Source organism: Acromyrmex echinatior, chromosome 4 (assembly GCF_024713525.1).
Source record: "Acromyrmex echinatior isolate Ae372 chromosome 4, ASM2471352v2, whole genome shotgun sequence".
Taxonomy (NCBI): domain Eukaryota; kingdom Metazoa; phylum Arthropoda; class Insecta; order Hymenoptera; family Formicidae; genus Acromyrmex; species Acromyrmex echinatior.
Window position 1 is genome coordinate 16,310,094 of NC_141855.1, and position 17,752 is coordinate 16,327,845.

The window sequence follows — 17,752 nt, forward strand, 5'->3', positions numbered from 1 at the left end:
CCAGATGAAGCGAAGAACGTGAGAGAATGAACTAACTTAATTCAATGAGTATGAACAATGTTGCAAATACAATCGAGTTACAAATTGATATCAACGAATATATATGGTGTCTTGTCTATATCTTCTCGGTGTGTCAAAGAAAAAGCATTCGTTGCATACATTAAACTGATTAAACCGTAATCATATCAGCGATTGCGTGATTGTAATTAGCAATTGGCGATTATTTTTCAACTAACTCATAAAATTAGAACTAAGCACCGATTGTTTTGCTCTAATTGAAAAGCAATCGTCAATCATCAATTATAATCGCACAATCACACTAGCGTGATTACGGCTTTATACGTTCGCGAATGTTCGTTCGTGATCGTTCGTCCTTGCTAGCGTGTGGTCGGATCCGCCTTGACACGCAGACAATATTCACGTACCTCGCGGACATACGCTCGTATCTGAAAATATTTCATTCAATGTACCTTATGTATGGCATGTGCCAAGCATTGACCGTGGACGACGTCTAGCGCGCGTCTATAAGCCTAGTCTGTCGTCTATTAAAAGAGTGCTCGGCTGCAATCTTGCGATTATACGCGTATCTACCGTGCACTTGCGACGCACCACCCGTACGACATATGTACGTACGTGTATGTATGTATGCGTGTGTATTGTGTGTACGCGCTTGCGCGCGCGTACGTATGTTGTGTGTGTGTACGCGCAAGCCACGACGGTTGCGTGTTGCGGGCGTCTCGACGCGCTTCCTCGTGGCCTTTGTGAAGCGTCGCCACCCGCCCGGTTAGCAACAGATTTCACCAGGATCGGACGAGCCGTCGAATAAGAAGGACCCTGATACCCCGTGACCTAGACAAGAGAGAGCTCTCTTGCTCTCTCCGTTTTGTTCCGAACGAAGATGTGGGCAATATGAATTGATCCGCGAATACGGAACGAAGAAGACGAACGGGAGCGCGTCGCTTGACAATTCCTATTTAATTCTCTTTTTGATGAAACGACATTTTGCAAGTCGATCATTAAGGAATATAAACATGAGAAACATATCAGCTTTCATGAGGAATGTAATATTATATTTCGCTTTATTTTCACATTGAAAATGTAAAGGACTGACGATTTGTCGAAGAGACAATTTTACACGTAAATAAAAAAAGTTGTGTGTGTAAATATTTTTTAGATCTGTAATTATTGAATATTAATAATTTGTGAATATCATAATGTAAACTTGACAAAGTGATTTTTGAATAGGTAAAAAAATAATATTATAGAAAATTTAATTATTCGATAAAACATACTGTCTCAATTTATTTAGGTTACCTATTTTAATATCAAATAAAAAATTTCATTACTATTATTCGAAATCTTTTAATGTCTTCCCAGCAAATATATGTAATGCAAATTTGACGAAGTAAATTTTGAGAAGATAAAAAGAATAAAATTGTAAAAAAATTTAATTATTTACATTAAAAAGTATTATCCCTGTTTATTTAGTTTACTATCTATTTTAATATCGAATAGAAGGTTTCATTACAATTAAGATATTATTAGAATAATATCTTACATTTCTCTCCATTATTCAAAATCTTTCAATCTCTTAGCAAAAATATATAATATATATATATAAAATCAATATTTCACATTCATGAAAGAATGATGCAATATCTGAACATATACACATATACAATATCAAATAAAATTATATAAACTGATTATCTTAAATCTAATATTCAATAAAATAAAATAAATAAATATAATTAAGGCCATTAAAAATAAATTATATATTAAATAAAATTTCTCTTTCTCAGCGAAATATTTCCAATTTAAAGATTTCTCTTAAATTTTAATCAATTATTCATTTTATTTCATCTGCACGCTAAGTAGATGTAAAACATTTGCTCGTTTATCTTCACAACATAAAATGACATTGATTGTTTTAGCTCGGCACTAGAGGTATAATACTTTTCTGAGAAACCGAGAGACGTCATCTCGAGTGACGAGAGGTGTCTTGCATAGATTTGGTCCGATCTCATAGAGATCCTGCGGAAGAAGATACATCTCGCTTCTCGATGCGTCAATGTCGTCAGTATCATCGCATATGGAGGAGATTACGATCACCTAGTTCGTCGCTCGTGCGTGCTGCATCGGTGACCCATGCACAGCGAAAGTTCTTTTGTTCGCTGATGAATCAAGATTTCATGCGCTTACGCGATTCGCATTTACGAAACGTTCCACAAAAGGGCAATAAGTGTAATATATAGCGTGTATAATACTCGTTTGTGCGTAAAACAGAACCATCATTCATTCCTGACGATTCTCACACTTTTAATATCATTTACCAAAATATTTTTCGTCAGAACAAGATTGTATTAATAAATGTTACTAAATAATGATTAAAAACAACAGCAAAATTAAATATTTAAAACATTTTAAATAAGATATACAATATATGTACATACAAAATAAATTATATACGTATATGTATATACATTAAATACACCATCCATTAACTTCAATATTCGAATTAAACAGAAATATTTTTGTTTATATAAAATATTGTTCTATTAAAGTTTATCTGATACGCTTTCAACGACTGTAGATCTTTGCTTATTATATAGTATTATATAGTACAATATGAATACTTGGTGGTACCTATAGAACTGATACTGGTGTTTAATGTAAAAAGTACGGGCTTGACTGTCGTGCCCAGCGCACACTCCGTATATACGTCAGTCTCTCTTTCTCCCTCTGATTCATCCGCGATGCCGGGGCCGGGCTCTCATAAACGCGTTCGATCCCGTGGAGCTCACGTGCCGTAAATTATTCGGTGAGAATAGGAGAGGAGCTGTGTCGTGACGCATGCGCCAGCACGCTCGGTGCAGAAATTAAACCTGCTACGAGGATCGTCCGCGATCCAAATAACTTGTCACGGAGAAACAGGTTTCTACGGGCGTCTCTCGCACGTGCGCTCGCGCGCGCACAAATAGACGATCGTGTATATTGTACAGATAGATATAGATATTCTCAAATAGACACGACGCGACGCTCGCGACGCTCTCGATTCCTCACTACTATCGTACTACGAATTTTCTTGCTAAGAAGAATAATAATAATCGATCTCTCTCTTCTAATAAATTCGATTATAATGAAATATTTAAAATACGATTAAATCATTAGCGTGAGATAACATAATTTTATTATATAATCCATACGAAAATAAAACATATCAAATATTAAAAATGCGAGAAATTTTAATTCTTCGCTATAGTATCACAATTAATCTCTTAATTTATATGTAATTAAAATAAAATTAATTTAATCTTCAAATATGAATTATTCGTGAGATTATATAAATTGAGATATTCAAATCAGTTTGCCTGCGGTTTATAGTTGCGGAATCGAAATGTTAAGTCTTTTCCTGCGGTTCACACAAGCGAAAGTCTCAAAGTAATCTAATCCACGGCGTTTACGCGCAATTAGCGAACGTTAAGTTGGGCAGCGATATGAGGCGATCCGCCGTCACAGAAACGGATAACGATCCGCGAGTATTTACGTCGCCGGTTGATTAAAACGACTCCGACGGTCATCTACCTTCTGCGCTGATGTCTATTTTCACGTAGATTCCGTATAACTCGCGCGGTCGATGCATTTATATTTCGAATTTACAATTCACGCACGCACGCACGCACGCACGCACGCACATACGCACGCACATACGCACGCACACACGCATGCCACGCCACGTCATGTCACGTCACGCATGCGGTTTCGCGTCAGCCGCGCATAACACGGAACCTAATTGTATTTTCACCTACGCCTTCAATCGGCGAGCGATCGTTCGTTTCTAACGCTTTTCCCTTTTTCCTTTTCCTATCTTTTCCCTTTCCTCTCTCCCCTTGTCGACGATATGATGAAATCGAGCAGCCAATACGCTTTGTAAAAGAAAGAAAAAGGAATTGCTCGCTCAATCGTACTGATTATGAGCGTGAATATATGTTAAATCTGTTCTGACAACTTTTTTTATTTTACTAACAAAGATTATATTAAAATTATTTATTTATTTATTTATTTATTTATAATAAAACGAAATCGTTTCAAATGTACAATCAAGAAGAGCTTTTACATCTTAAATTATTTACAGTTAAACTATTGGAATTTTCATTTAAAGTTTCTTAGGTTTTTTTTTTTAAAGTCTTTAATAATCTTAATAAATCAGACAAGTTTTCAAGCGTCAGAAATTTCAAATATGTATATCCAAGATTATGTATACAGCGTGTCTCAAAATTCACGAGTAACTTTTTTACATTATAGCTAAAATGTTTTGGAAAAATGAAGTAAAAAAGTTACTTATAAATTTTTATTTTAAATTTACAATAGTTTCTAAAATATAAATTTAAATATAGCCAAACCAGGACTACGTCTGGTTATCTGTGAATATTACTGAACACGCTGAAATGTGCACTCAACAGCGCTGACTAATACTCATATAGTCTGTAATTAGCTATTTTTAAGTTCTTGTTGTCTCAACTACTATTATCTTAATTGCTTAAAGTAAAAATTTACAAATAACTTTTCACTCAATTGTTCGAGAACTTTCTTCTTGCAGTATTTTGAGTCATAAATTTTGGATCCTGTATATAAAATTGTTTTACATTTCATGAATATACATATATTTACAGTATTATTGTTTACGCTGTAGTATTATTGTGCACGTAATCGCTTAAAAATTATATAATAAATAAAAATTATATAAATAGTAACTTATTTATCAAGATTGTGATAATGTGATATACTTAATTTTTTTAATCTATCAATCTTTGGTCTATCAAATAAAAAAAAATTGTTTTCTAATACAGATAGATAGATAAATGCGTTCGATCAACGGCTTGTTTAACAAAAAATGGATAATTAGATATCTATACTGTTAAATTGATAACATCAAATTTTACTCAATTTGAGTTAATTTTAATCATTATATGACCGATATTCGGTCATATAATCGATTCTTAATATTTAAGACTGTTTTAACTTTTTAAGTATAATCTTAAGACTTCACGAACCAATCAGAGGACCGTATTAGCATCTTAAGACGTTTTTCAAAACGCTAATTGAAATAAAAACGCATGATATATATATATATATATATATATATATATATATATATCGTTAATTTAACTTAAACAATAAAATTAAACAATTTAATTAAAGAAAAAATATTAAATTTGGCTCTCAATTTTGTTTATTATTTGTTAAATGAATATGTTAATGTAAAACGTTATTCACTTTGAAACTGCAGAAAAGGACTGATTCACAATGTATGTAAATCATATAATACATTACAATAAATGAATGTTACATTTTTATTCAGGATCATCGCACGTCGCGTTATCAGCGGCAATGATACAATCGCCGACGACGCAACGAGACACGATCCGCAAGAGTGAACTTTTCCCATTGTGTTACGCGAAAGCGACTCTCGCACGCAATAATTCTTGATACGAAAGAGGGGAATCGGCCGAGGCTTACGCGGTTTACGTCGCTTACGCCGCAACGCGTGCAACGCGATCGACGTAACGACTAATAACGCGCGCTTCCCTTTCCCTCTCGAACTTATCCGCGATTCAACGACGAGCGGAGCACATGTTCGCTGTCTCTCGAACAATCGTTGATTCTCTCGGCTGATCGATCGGCCGAACGACCGACTGACGAACAGACGATAAGACGCGTTTCACGACGACAACCAACGCGACCCGATTGTCGTGACTTGGCCGTGGGGATCATCGTCTCCTGATCTCTCTCCTAAACAAAGAACTCTGACTGACAACACGCAACGACCCTGACTCCGTTCCTTATTACGATTTACGGTGCGTGCGAATGTAGGAAGACGAACGTATCTCACTTGGTTGCACGTGAATATATATGTTTAATTTTAAATGTTAGCTCATAATTAACTCGTAATAGAATCATTGTTATTCCTAGAACCTATCTATATTGCTTAATTATTAAAATCATCATTATTATTATTATTATTATATTATTAACCCTCACTTACCGCGCGTCTTTTGTCATCAACATTCCCGTGAAAGTATATTTATTTCGACAAGTAAAATTGCACGATTCTTTTTCAAACGCTGCGCGATTTTCAGACACTCTGATGAGCACGTCATATTCTTGTATTGTAAGTAGTTAAGAAATTCGTTTCGCATTTAATGATCAACATTTGAATCCTTCCTCTGTGAAAATCCAACGATTTATAATTCAACAAATAATAATAAAAATAAACACAAAGAAACACACGGTGGAAAGAGTAGATTCACGCTGAGCTAATTAGCGTTAAAAGGATCTTAAAGTCGTCTATTTTATCGAATCAATAGTACCTAAACACATACAATTTACGTGTGATATGTCAATGATATGTCACTACACACTACTACAATGTCGTGTACATACACATATACATATATAAATTTCCTAACTAATTTTTCATATTAAATTTATCTAATTCCAAAAACTCAAAATTGATCATGTAATTCATAGTCCGAAGAATAAAAAATCAAACGCCAGAAACTCTCCCCCCCCCCCGATAAAAAAAATTGTAATTTCCGTTTTTGACATAAAAACCGGTTTGGACTGCATTATTTATAATTTTAATTGTGCATTTTAAATCTGTGTATGATGTGGTAAAGGTAGTTCATAGAAAAATATTTGAAAAATAATCGGACTCTCTCTCTTTCTTTCTTTCTCGTTTCTTTCCACCCTCCTTCTACAAGGAAATTTCACCCTGGGCGACGAAGCAACACAAAGACGCCAGGTCGCGAAACATTATAGTACACGAGACGGCTCGCGCCGCGCATTCACGCGATAATAATGCCTCCGGGGGCCTCTTATCGATGCACCACGTTAAAGAGTCAGCAGCGTGCAACTGGCCGAAGTAGCGTATCGATTCGCAAAAGCGTCGCCGTGCCGCTCGTGATTCCCGAGGGATGTACTCGCGCGCGCGAAACAAGCCAAGGTGTATCCGCGCGAGAAGAAAATCCACTCCGTGATTTTCTCCGCAAGATCGCTTTCGGCGACCAACATTGCATTCCACTCGGTTTCGCAACGCTCGCGAGCATCACTTCATCTTTGTTGTTTATCAAATGTTAAATAAGAATGACGCACTGTTAAATTTGTTAAGTCAAATTATACCTATACTAATTTGAATCACATTTTCAGTAATTTTTATAGATCGTCATTATTCCTACTCAATATATCGTTAATTTAACTAAAATGATAGAATCAAATAATTCAACGAAATTGATTCAAATTTATTATTTACTAAATGCAGAAAATGCAAATGTTAATATGGACTGATTAATTGAAAAAATAATTATAAAAATAGATTAATTTATATTTTGACACACATGGGAAACGTTAAAAATAACAAAATGTTATTTAACTCAAGAGATCGAGTTGTTACCTAATAACGCGAGCGTTGCAAATGCCAAATAGAATGCAGATTAGTAATACGAAATGGGTGAGAAATTTATTTAAATCAAATATATATATATATATATATATAAAACGAAGGTAAGTATTGAACCGAGCACAGACGTAATAAAAATAGTGTTTGTCTATAAAGTTTTCACTCTTCTCTGTTACATAAATATTAACAATGGTAATCCAATCCTTGGAATTTTAACATTTTGTTAATTTTTAATTTCTATATATACATTGAACAAAAATCTAATTGAAAATAGACGAATTAAAACATTCTAATTATTTCGAAACAATTTTAATTCGCCCATTTTATCAATCAGAATTCCAATTAATCCAACCAAACATTTTTCTCAGTGTATCAAAATGTGAATCAATTCATTTCTATTGGTTGTTTTAAAGTAAACAAATTTAATATTACATTTTCTTGAGTTAAATTGTTCAATTCCATTGTTTTAGTTAAATTAATGACATATTGAGTAAAAGCAATGGCGATCAGTAGAAATAATTAAACATACACTGAGAGAAATGTTTTGTATGAATAACCATAATTTAGTTGTGATACGTGACAAAGTTTTCTTTTTTTTTTATTTAAAAAATGTGTTGTTCTAATTAATCTTTGATCCAAATTACAAATATGAATTACAAAACAAGGAAAGTTTTTCTGAATCACACAAAACATTTCAAAACAAATCTATATCTCTCAGTCTAACTCAAATTGGATATAATTTAACATTATAAATTTAACAGTGTTTAAGAATGAAGTAGTTTGAAATATACGCTCTCTCTCTCTCTCTCTCTCTCATTTAAGCTTCGAGTTGAAAAGAGATAATAACAGAGTTAAAAAAAGTTGCTATATGTTCAGTTTTTTTCCTAAAGGAGCACAAGTGCTAAAATTAGGAAACGTATAGTCTATTTTTCTATAAAACTGAGTAAAAAAAAAGCAAAGATCGATTCATTCCGAGACATAAAAATCAATTGACTCTTCGGGAAGTTTTCACATGATTTTCCAAGTATCGAGGAACGTTAGCTTGACAATCTCATTTGATTGACTTTCATGACACTAACGTTCAACATCGGTGGAATAACCTTTAGTCGTTTTGTAAGCGTTCTTTATCCGTCATAATCCTCTAACAAGTCCTGTGACTTCAAGGTAACATAACGTATTTATTTGTCATTATTAACTTGGAATACACGTTGCTACATGTATGTATATCGTTAGGTGCCATAGTGACCTATTTTTGAAAACGCGCCAGTTAAACAAGTGCGAGACAAACACACGGGAGGCGGGTAAACGTATCCAAAATCTAATGATCGTTTCTCCTTGTATTTTTAAAAACATGCATCCTAATTCTACGTAATAACAAGAAAGAGAGAAAAGAGCAGTATCATTTAATTAAATGCCAAACGATTAGCCGCGCGCGCGCGCCCACACACACACACACACACACACACACACACACACAAGGATCGTCCTCGCAAATATTCCCTCTTTCGACCCAGATAAACAGACCTAGTTCTCCGGAGAGGGAAGGACATTTTTGGCGAGGAAAGAACAAAAAGAGAATCGTTCGAATCTCATTCTTCGACATTCATAAAAACAGTTCATAGAAGGTTAAAATCGCGTCTCTTTCGCGCAATGATAAGAAGGGTAACAACTCCCTCATTACGAGCATAAACATTTCCATCACGATTCGCAATGGTCGAGTCCTGTAACAAGAAGCTTGGAGAAGGGAGGAAGAGAGGGAGGAGGGAGGAGAAAGAAGGGAGGTGGAGAAGGAAGTAAGATGCATTTCGTACCTGGTAACGTGGTGAGAAGAGGGGCGGAAGAATCGTAAAATGTTGGATACATTTTTTTTTTTTACCTGTAGGCTCCGCGGCGACGCGGTGATCGCCGGTCCGAACAAAGGCGAGGAAACCGGCGCTTTGACTCGTTGCTGTTGCTGTTGCTGTCGCCACCGCCACCGCCGCCGTTATCGTCGTCGTCGTCGTCGTCGTCGCCGTAGTCGCCAAGGAAGGAGGAAGAAGCGGAGGAAAAAAAGGAGGAAGAAGAGGTGAGCAAGGAAGTGACGGAGAAGGAGAAGGAGGAAACGGAGGAAACGACGGGCAAGGAGGTGGAGGAGGAAGTTGCGAAGGAGTAGCAGCAGACGATAGGAGCTGATACACTCGTCGCCGTTTCGGACAGCACGACGGCGCTGCTGTCGTTGCGTAGCACTCTCCTCGCTTGGAAACCACTATCGTAGCACCACCGCACCTTCCTCCATGTTGTCTGCACGCGAATTCGATCAAGGGCGCCACTAAGCATTGACGCGCACACACCAGGAAAAGATCCACGATTGTGCCTCGAACCGCGGTGGAGTGGAAAACGCGCGCGCGGAGAATCGGGGATGACGATGACGGCAGGCACGTCGTTGACGGCAAGCGAGAGAAAGGGAGGGGGAAGAGACAGGTAGCGAACCTGCGAACGTAGCGAACGATGGGCCGGAGGATGAAGAAGAGGCGGGATAAAGGGAGGGAGAAAAGAGAGGGAACAGGAGCGGCAGGGAGAAAAAGGGAGAGAGAGAGAGAGAGAGAAGGAGAGAGAAAGATTGTAAATGATGCACGCACTCGCGATCGCACGACGACACCACAGGCACAGGTTCCGATGATTATTATTTCGTATCGGTAAAAAAAAAAAGGGAAACGAGAAGCAAGCCGCGTTTACGTCGTTTCACCGCGGACAAAGCGCAACTACGCGCGCGGAAAGCCCGCTCTCACCGCCACGAACGAGGGAGAAAAGGAAAGAGAGAGAGAGAAAAAGGAGTCTGTGACGTGCCGACGCTCGCGCTCGCGCTCGCGGCTAGGCGCCATTTACAGCCATTTACAGATACCCGACCTGATCAGACTCGACGTAGCAGTCGTAGCACCACTAGCACCACCGGCGCGCGGACTCACTCCCCCACTGCATTCGTATTTCATACGAATCGGAGTCTTGCTTCTCGCTCGCCCTTTCCTCCTCTCCTTCCTGCTCCTTCCTACTCCTTTCCTACGCTCGGTCACTCTCCTTCTCCTTCTCTACTGTTCACGCTTGACGTTCCCTTCTTCGTCCCTCCCTCGTTCTCCTCGCGTCGTCGCGTCTCTCTTCCTCGCGCGTGCGCGCGCGTTTCTTTCCTCCGCTCACCCTCCTCGCCCAAGTCGATCATTCCGTGCTCTCTTTCTCTTTTCCACGCGTTCTTCCACTAATATACGTTGGTTTCTACTATACATTGAAGTGCACGACCGTCTTTCTTTCTCTCTCTCTCTCTCTCTCTCTCTCGCTCGCGCGCGCGCACCCGCGCGTACGCGTAACGTTCTTTCTTCGTTGCACCAACGGTTCCGTCCGACCTATCCCAATTACAACAAACGTCCTTGAGGTGACTAACACTGCTGGCGAGAACAGTGACGTATGTAGACTACGACGTTCCGCGAATACAGTTTTCGTTAGAGCATATGTAAATTTACGCAGCGAAAGAAAGAGAGGACAGGTGGACGCCACAATATTCACAACTTATTGTTTATTACAACTTAGTATTTTTATCCTTCATGTGGTATCATTGTTTCCACTTTTATCATGCCTATATGTACGGTGAACATATTTTTTTAGAGAAAATAAGGGACACGTACTTGACAAATTTTGAGGATTTTATTCTTAAATATTTCCAAACTATTGATGACTGTCAGAAGATTTTTGAAATTTTTTTGTAGTATATATACTTGAGATAACTCCCAAATAACACATAAGTCGTTATAACATCAAAATGACGTCAAATATATAACTGCAAGTTTGATTATTAAAACTCACTTTTCAATCAATCATGACGTGTATATTAATTGTTATTGTGTTATTGTGACTTTGTTGTTCTAGTGCCCTTGCAGAAAAAATCCGTAAAATTGGATCATTAGTATTTTAGACATTATGGAGATGCTAATTAAGAAGGACAAAATTGAACTTTGAGAAAAAGCAAATAAATTTAAAAGGACAGCTACCTGATGAAGAGCTGTACTCTATGGATTTTCTACAATAAGCCATTACCCAGTCGAATATGAGAAGAATAATCGACTATGATTAGTCAATTTCTTACAGCTTGACTTAAAGCTTAGGTAACAGTTTATTATAGAAAGTCCATTACAATAAAGATGATCACCGTAATCATACTAAGTATTCTCTTGCTACGTTTGGTACCTGCACATATGTGAATATCTTCCGTTACTTTTGTATAGCGATGAGAGAAGAAAATCTCATAAACGATTTTTATAAAAATCGATGTTATATCTCAAGTATTTTTTAAGATGCTAATACAGTCCTTTGATTAAGCCTGTACTTAAAAACAATTTTAAATATAAGAATCAACACACTTCGTATACCGGCCATAATCAATTCTTATTTTAAGATCTTAAGTAATACCTTGAGATACTGGTAATACAACTTTGTGATTTGCTTAGGAATATTGCCGTATTACCTCCGCATACTTTATAGAGGCAGGAGCCATCAACCAAGAAGAAGCTTAGAAATATCGACCTAAAATATGACAGCAGCATAACAGTATCATTATTTTAATATCGAAACTGAACAAGAGAACCGCTGTACCGCAAAAAATCCTCTCGAGAACAAGCATCCGTAGTCACGTTCCTGAACACACGAATGCATTGTGACCATTGTGGGAGAGACGAAGGGTGAGTGAACAGTGAACAGGAGAAGAAGGCGGGCGAGAGTCATCGTCGAAGAAGGGGAAGCACACGCGGACTCTCGTACTTCGTAGTCTCGTTGCCGAGGCGAACCACGCGACGATGGAGTCCAAGTCGCGTCGTGCGAAGCCGGGAGGAGGAGGGATGACGACGGCAGGACGACAGAAAGGAACTGTACAGTGTATAGCTTTCTTGAAATCGTCGGAGAAAACAGGCAGCGGGGCGCGACGGCGACGGCGGGAGCGATGGAAGGGAGCGAGGTGGGAACGGCCGTCGACCGTCGACAGCCGAGAGGGAAGGGGTTAAAGTCTGATTTCCGAGCGCGCTCATTTAATGCATATGTACGCACGCGCGCGCGCGCGCGCGCGCGTACGTGAGAATTGCTGGGAGAGGTTATTCACTGTTCCGCGGAAACAAATGCGTGCGCGCGCGTATACATGCGTTTACGAACGTGCGGCCGCGCGCTTTCGAGCAAGATCCGCTTGCGCGAAGGGAACGGAGTCATGACGTAAGAACGGGCAAGGATCGCATTCGCGCGGCAAAAGTGAGGGCAAAAGACGTGGGATGCGTGTGCGTGTGTGTGTGTGTGTGTATGTGTGTATGCGCGCGCGCGCGTTCCTTGGCGCACTAGTCGTCGCGTAATTTCGACGGTTCCGACTATCGGTTGCCAGATTTAGAAAAAGATAAATAGCTAAATGAATAGAGAGAGGGAGAGAAAGATCGAGGAAGCTGCAGACGTACCGAGAATTCGCAGACCCATGAATTTAATGATTTATCGTATAATAGACGTTTAACTATTAATCAAATTGTTTAAAATGGTATTGAACGTTAATGGTTCAACAATCCGTCTATTTCTCTTCTATTGCATCAGGCTGAAGATCCTTTTCACATTAGCTTTCACATTAGAATTGCAAAAAAGGGAATATATTTTTAAAAACTCGGAGTTTGAATTTAATTTGAAATAGAGATAATAATGGAAAAATTTAAAAGAGAAATTCGTGTACAATTTTGAAAGCTCGTGTACAATTTTGTACGGGCAACTATTATTCAGAGGTATACATGAGATGATTCTTACCTTTTTCTATTCTTATCTGTCTCACAAAGCTTCAGGAGATAAATCTAGAACTCCACACACACACACACACACACACAAACACACACACACACACACACACACAAACACACCTAAATAAATGTCATGTATGTGAATGTAGATTCCTTTGGACTTATTTTCTCAATAAATATGTCGTAATAAATTGTAACGAATATTTCAAAATATCAGTTTTTCGTTAAAACGTGCGAATATCTTCTGGTATGACCTGATGTTTACTAATATATTTCGGTTTTAAAACACGCTGCAGTGCGTACAAATACTGCACGCAATTTTAGACGGCATTTATATTTAACAAATATATGTTAAAACAGCGCATGCACCGTTTGCTCATAATACATTTCTTTAACATAAATCAGTGATAATATAAATATATTGTATTTATATTTCTAATAATATCCCTTACGGTACAGCACTGGATGTTTTATGTCCGACCATTTCTGTTCGTGCAAGTTACTCGTATAAGTATTCAATCCTTCGTTTCTTCATTTATTTTATTACTTTTTAAAATAAAAGTCAGGTATTTATTCTAGATGCTTGAAATGATATCCATAAATTTTTTAAGATTTTTTAAACCACTTTAAATAGGTGAAAAAAATGAATGGCTCTAAAAGAAACTCACATTTGTATCAATAGGATACCGTTTTGTGTATATATTGTACCGTAAAGGACATAATATATTTTTTAGATTAGAAATTTTCTATTGTTTTTTATGAAATAAGCTTATAATAGCTTACAATATATTTTCATTGATTTTATAATAATTTCATTCAAATAGTATATTTTTGTCTGAAACATTTTTCTCAAAAATGCTTTCAAGATATTCGACCGTTTCCAAACTTTTGACACACCCTATATGCATATCTACATACATTGATTACTTTTTTCTTACTGATTTTGTCAACTCAGTTAACACTGACTTTTCATTGCAGTCCATTAATTGTAATTATTTTTAACTTGCTGCCCATAAATTATAAATTATTATAAATATTCAACACATTGACAATAGATATATTTGTATTGAATTCGCAGATTAATATTGGATCAACGGTCTGCTTAATAATTGAAAATGTCAATTTTTAAAATTTCTGTAGTCTACGCACAATTGCCTTTTCTTTTTTTATTTTTAAGATTTACCAAATTTCCTCTCCTCGATCAAATATAATTCTTCCTTCATTCTTGTCGCACGCGCGCACGCGTGTTGCTTGATGGCTATTTCTGATCTGCTTCACGTCGAGATGCGTAAAGCGCGTACGATCTTTAGAGTAAATCACGCCTGAATGCAGAACATCCCGTCGAACGTGGCGCATCAAATCTGCATTTGTTTTAACGGGCGTTCCATTGAATCCGTCATGATGGTGAGTTATGTCGACCGTGCGGTAAGCAAAGCAAATTTGCGTGTAAACAAATGCAGAATGTTCTACTATACGTCGCGTCGCTGCACGTCAAAATGCTGCGCCGTTGTTACCTGAAAATTGAAACAACTGCATGACTTGAACACGTTGTCTGACGTACAGATGAAAAAGAAAATTAATCGTCGAGATTGCAATCAAGTAAATAAATTAACATTTAAATAAATTAACATTCCACGTAGGTTGATTCTTTGGCTTGCAACGAGAGAAGAAATAATTTTTATTTTTTAAGTATGTAAATTTATAAATTTTATGTATTCATAAATGTCATAGTGAAAGGTTTTGCATGTGTATTTTCTGATTAATTTTTTTTTTCTTTTATATTTTTAACTTGATAAATGAGTTGTTTATATATGTATAATATAGGAAAATTTTTATCTTTTTAGTGAAGAATTAAACAATTCAAAAAGATACTTTTCAATCCAATGATATTGAAAATAGTCATTTAAATTTACGGAACACACTAAGTCGAGAAAAAGTCAAAATGATCTTATTTTGACGTTATGAAAGTCAAAATGATTTTTTAATAAAATTTAATTTATTAACGTTAAGAGTTAAAACAAAGTCATTTTGATTTTTGTTGACTTTTGTGTATTCCTTGGAAAGACATAAAATAACATGGATCACATCCGTAAATAGCACATCTAATATACTATTTAGTGATCAATAAAAATAAGAGAAAGGGAGCGTAAAGACAGTCGATCTTCCTCTCTTTCTAACAACATCACATCGTTGAATAGGAAGAGACAAAGACCAGCTGTCTTCTCGCGTCCTATCATTTTTCTCTATCATTTTTATCGATCAATTATTATAGTATTTTTTTCTAAATGTATACATTTACTAAAGTTAACACTTTGATTGTGACGTAAAAAAATACATTGCTCTATGTCTTTGATTGAACCGTACGAAAGTATGAGAATTGTTATTTTCGATCAAATTTTTTTCCGAACAGAACGATTTTGATCAATTTTACACACGCTGCACGTGTCGAATTAAACGAAACGCGTATCCAATAGAATGTCCCTTTGATCGTGTGCGTTTATTTGCTTGCTCGATGAGTAATATACGCGGCGGCGTCGACGTATCGCGCGTAAATGCGCTGCGTATTTCCTCAGAGAAGTGCAGCCGGTCGTGACGCATTGCCGTGGCCGTTTACGCGTGTACGTAATTGTACCTACGTATCGACATGTGCAAGGCGAAAAATTTTCACACGCATAAAACGCGACCTACAACGACAGTGCGTTCCCGCGCCGCTCATCGCCCATCGCTCATCGCTCGTGAGAATGAGACAAAGCGAGATAAGATTGACCGATATTTCATAGTCGATTCTTATATTTAAGATCGTTTCAAGTACAATCTTAAGGTGTTGTGAACCAATCCAGAGGGCTGTATTAGCATCTTAAGACGTTACTTAAGACGTCTTAAAATCTTATAAATGTATACACTGATTACAGCAAGCTACAGTAAATGTATATATTTACTGAGTTAACACTTTGACTGTGCACGGAAAAAAATACAATTGATCGATAAAAATGATAGAGATAGGATGCGAGAAAACAGCTGGCCTCTGTCTCTTCCTATTCAATTTCTTAAAATCAGAATGGACTATGAATACCATTTGTTAACTGTGTGCGCCCGGCGATATTTGACAATGATTTACTGGTTTTTATTGAAGTCCACAATTCGGTTATGCTGTTTCCAATGGAAATAGAGACCTTCGGATTGAAGTGGGAATAAATTGAAAACAATCAAACGCAATCTCTGTACACTTTTTATGAAGAAACCGATTTCTGTCAAATTAAATTTTTGATACGTGGTTACTTTTATTATGCTGATCAAAATAAGCATGATCTCAGAAAAACTCAACTTTTACGATTCGGAGCTCTAAATTGCACAAAATTATATATTTTACAGAATCGTTTTCTTTTTCTATAATTTTTTTCATATATTATATATATATATATATTTTTTTTAGTCTTTTCTGCAGCTTCCAACTTTGCAACTTTCCTGATAAAGAAAAACCTAAAAAAGCCTAGTCCATAAAAAAGATAGATTAACGATTTTTACCATGATTCTTATCAGTAATTGTAAAGTTGAGACCACGTCCATTAAGATTTTTTTATCAACATCAAAAGCAACCACATATAAAAAATTTAGCCAAGTTGATAGAGGAATCGGTCTCTTTATAATTAAGAAGCGTATGGAATCCTTTTGGTTTTTCATTAGATTGATTTGGGTTTCGCATTAGATGTAAAGTAATGTTTCTGTAGAAACTAGACCGATGAGATTAACGAGATCTGGCGAGTTCCCTCCAGGCGTGCATGCGATTTCGTTGAAGATTTGCCGCAATAATCAGGAAAGATGATGAAGAAAATGCGTCCATCTCGCACGCGAAAGAGACGCTCCTTGGTAGCAATCCGCGGATTGCACACGTTCCTGTAATTATATGAGACGGTGTAGCACGCGTTTCTATTATTACTCGTTCCGCTGCGTGTCTTGCCGTACAAAAGGTTCAATCTTCAAGTCTTTTGTAAAATAAACGTTGACAGACAGAATTGTCTTCCTATGTCATTTGCTTTTGTTACACAGAAGTCTTCCGGATCACTGACCTCTTTTGTTACGATTATATTTAATTATCCGAATTCCAATATATTTTTTGATAATTTCACTTTTAATTTCAAGAGTTCCAATCAAAGCACAAATTAGAGAGTTATGTAAAATAATTTTTTTAAATATACATATATGCATACATTAAAAGAAACGTGTACAATGAAAAACTTTGCCACAATGTGAATACCAAGAAGCCTCAATATAATAAATTAAGACTCGAGTGACTCTAACTATAATACATACAATTTTCCTCGATTTGAGTTGAATTCTGAGAATAAAATTAAGACCTCTACATTAAAGAGAAATTGACATTTCGCATGATGCATGTTTTTATGTTCTTTTAATTTATGCGAACTTGGTATTTGAGAACGATATCAAGGCATCAGTTCATAATCTTGCAGTACACACGATATCGATCTACTACAACATAGACACACACAAATTA

At 36.7% G+C, this 17,752-nt stretch overlaps 1 protein-coding gene and 1 long non-coding RNA gene across 2 annotated transcripts in view; one reads left to right on the plus strand and one right to left on the minus strand.

Moving 5' to 3' along the window:
• Positions 1-9,798, minus strand: part of cic (Putative transcription factor capicua) — a 64,234-nt gene extending 54,436 nt beyond the window's left edge. Inside the window, exon 1 of the mRNA XM_011055101.2 lies at positions 9,336-9,798. The gene's annotated coding sequence lies outside the window, so the exon portion shown is untranslated. The remainder of the gene's footprint in view (positions 1-9,335) is intronic.
• LOC147910040 (uncharacterized) overlaps positions 1-17,613 on the plus strand; it is a 35,296-nt gene extending 17,683 nt beyond the window's left edge. Inside the window, exon 2 of the long non-coding RNA XR_015544725.1 lies at positions 1,935-17,613. This is a non-coding gene — a long non-coding RNA (uncharacterized LOC147910040). The remainder of the gene's footprint in view (positions 1-1,934) is intronic.
• The last annotated feature ends 139 nt before the right edge of the window (positions 17,614-17,752 follow it).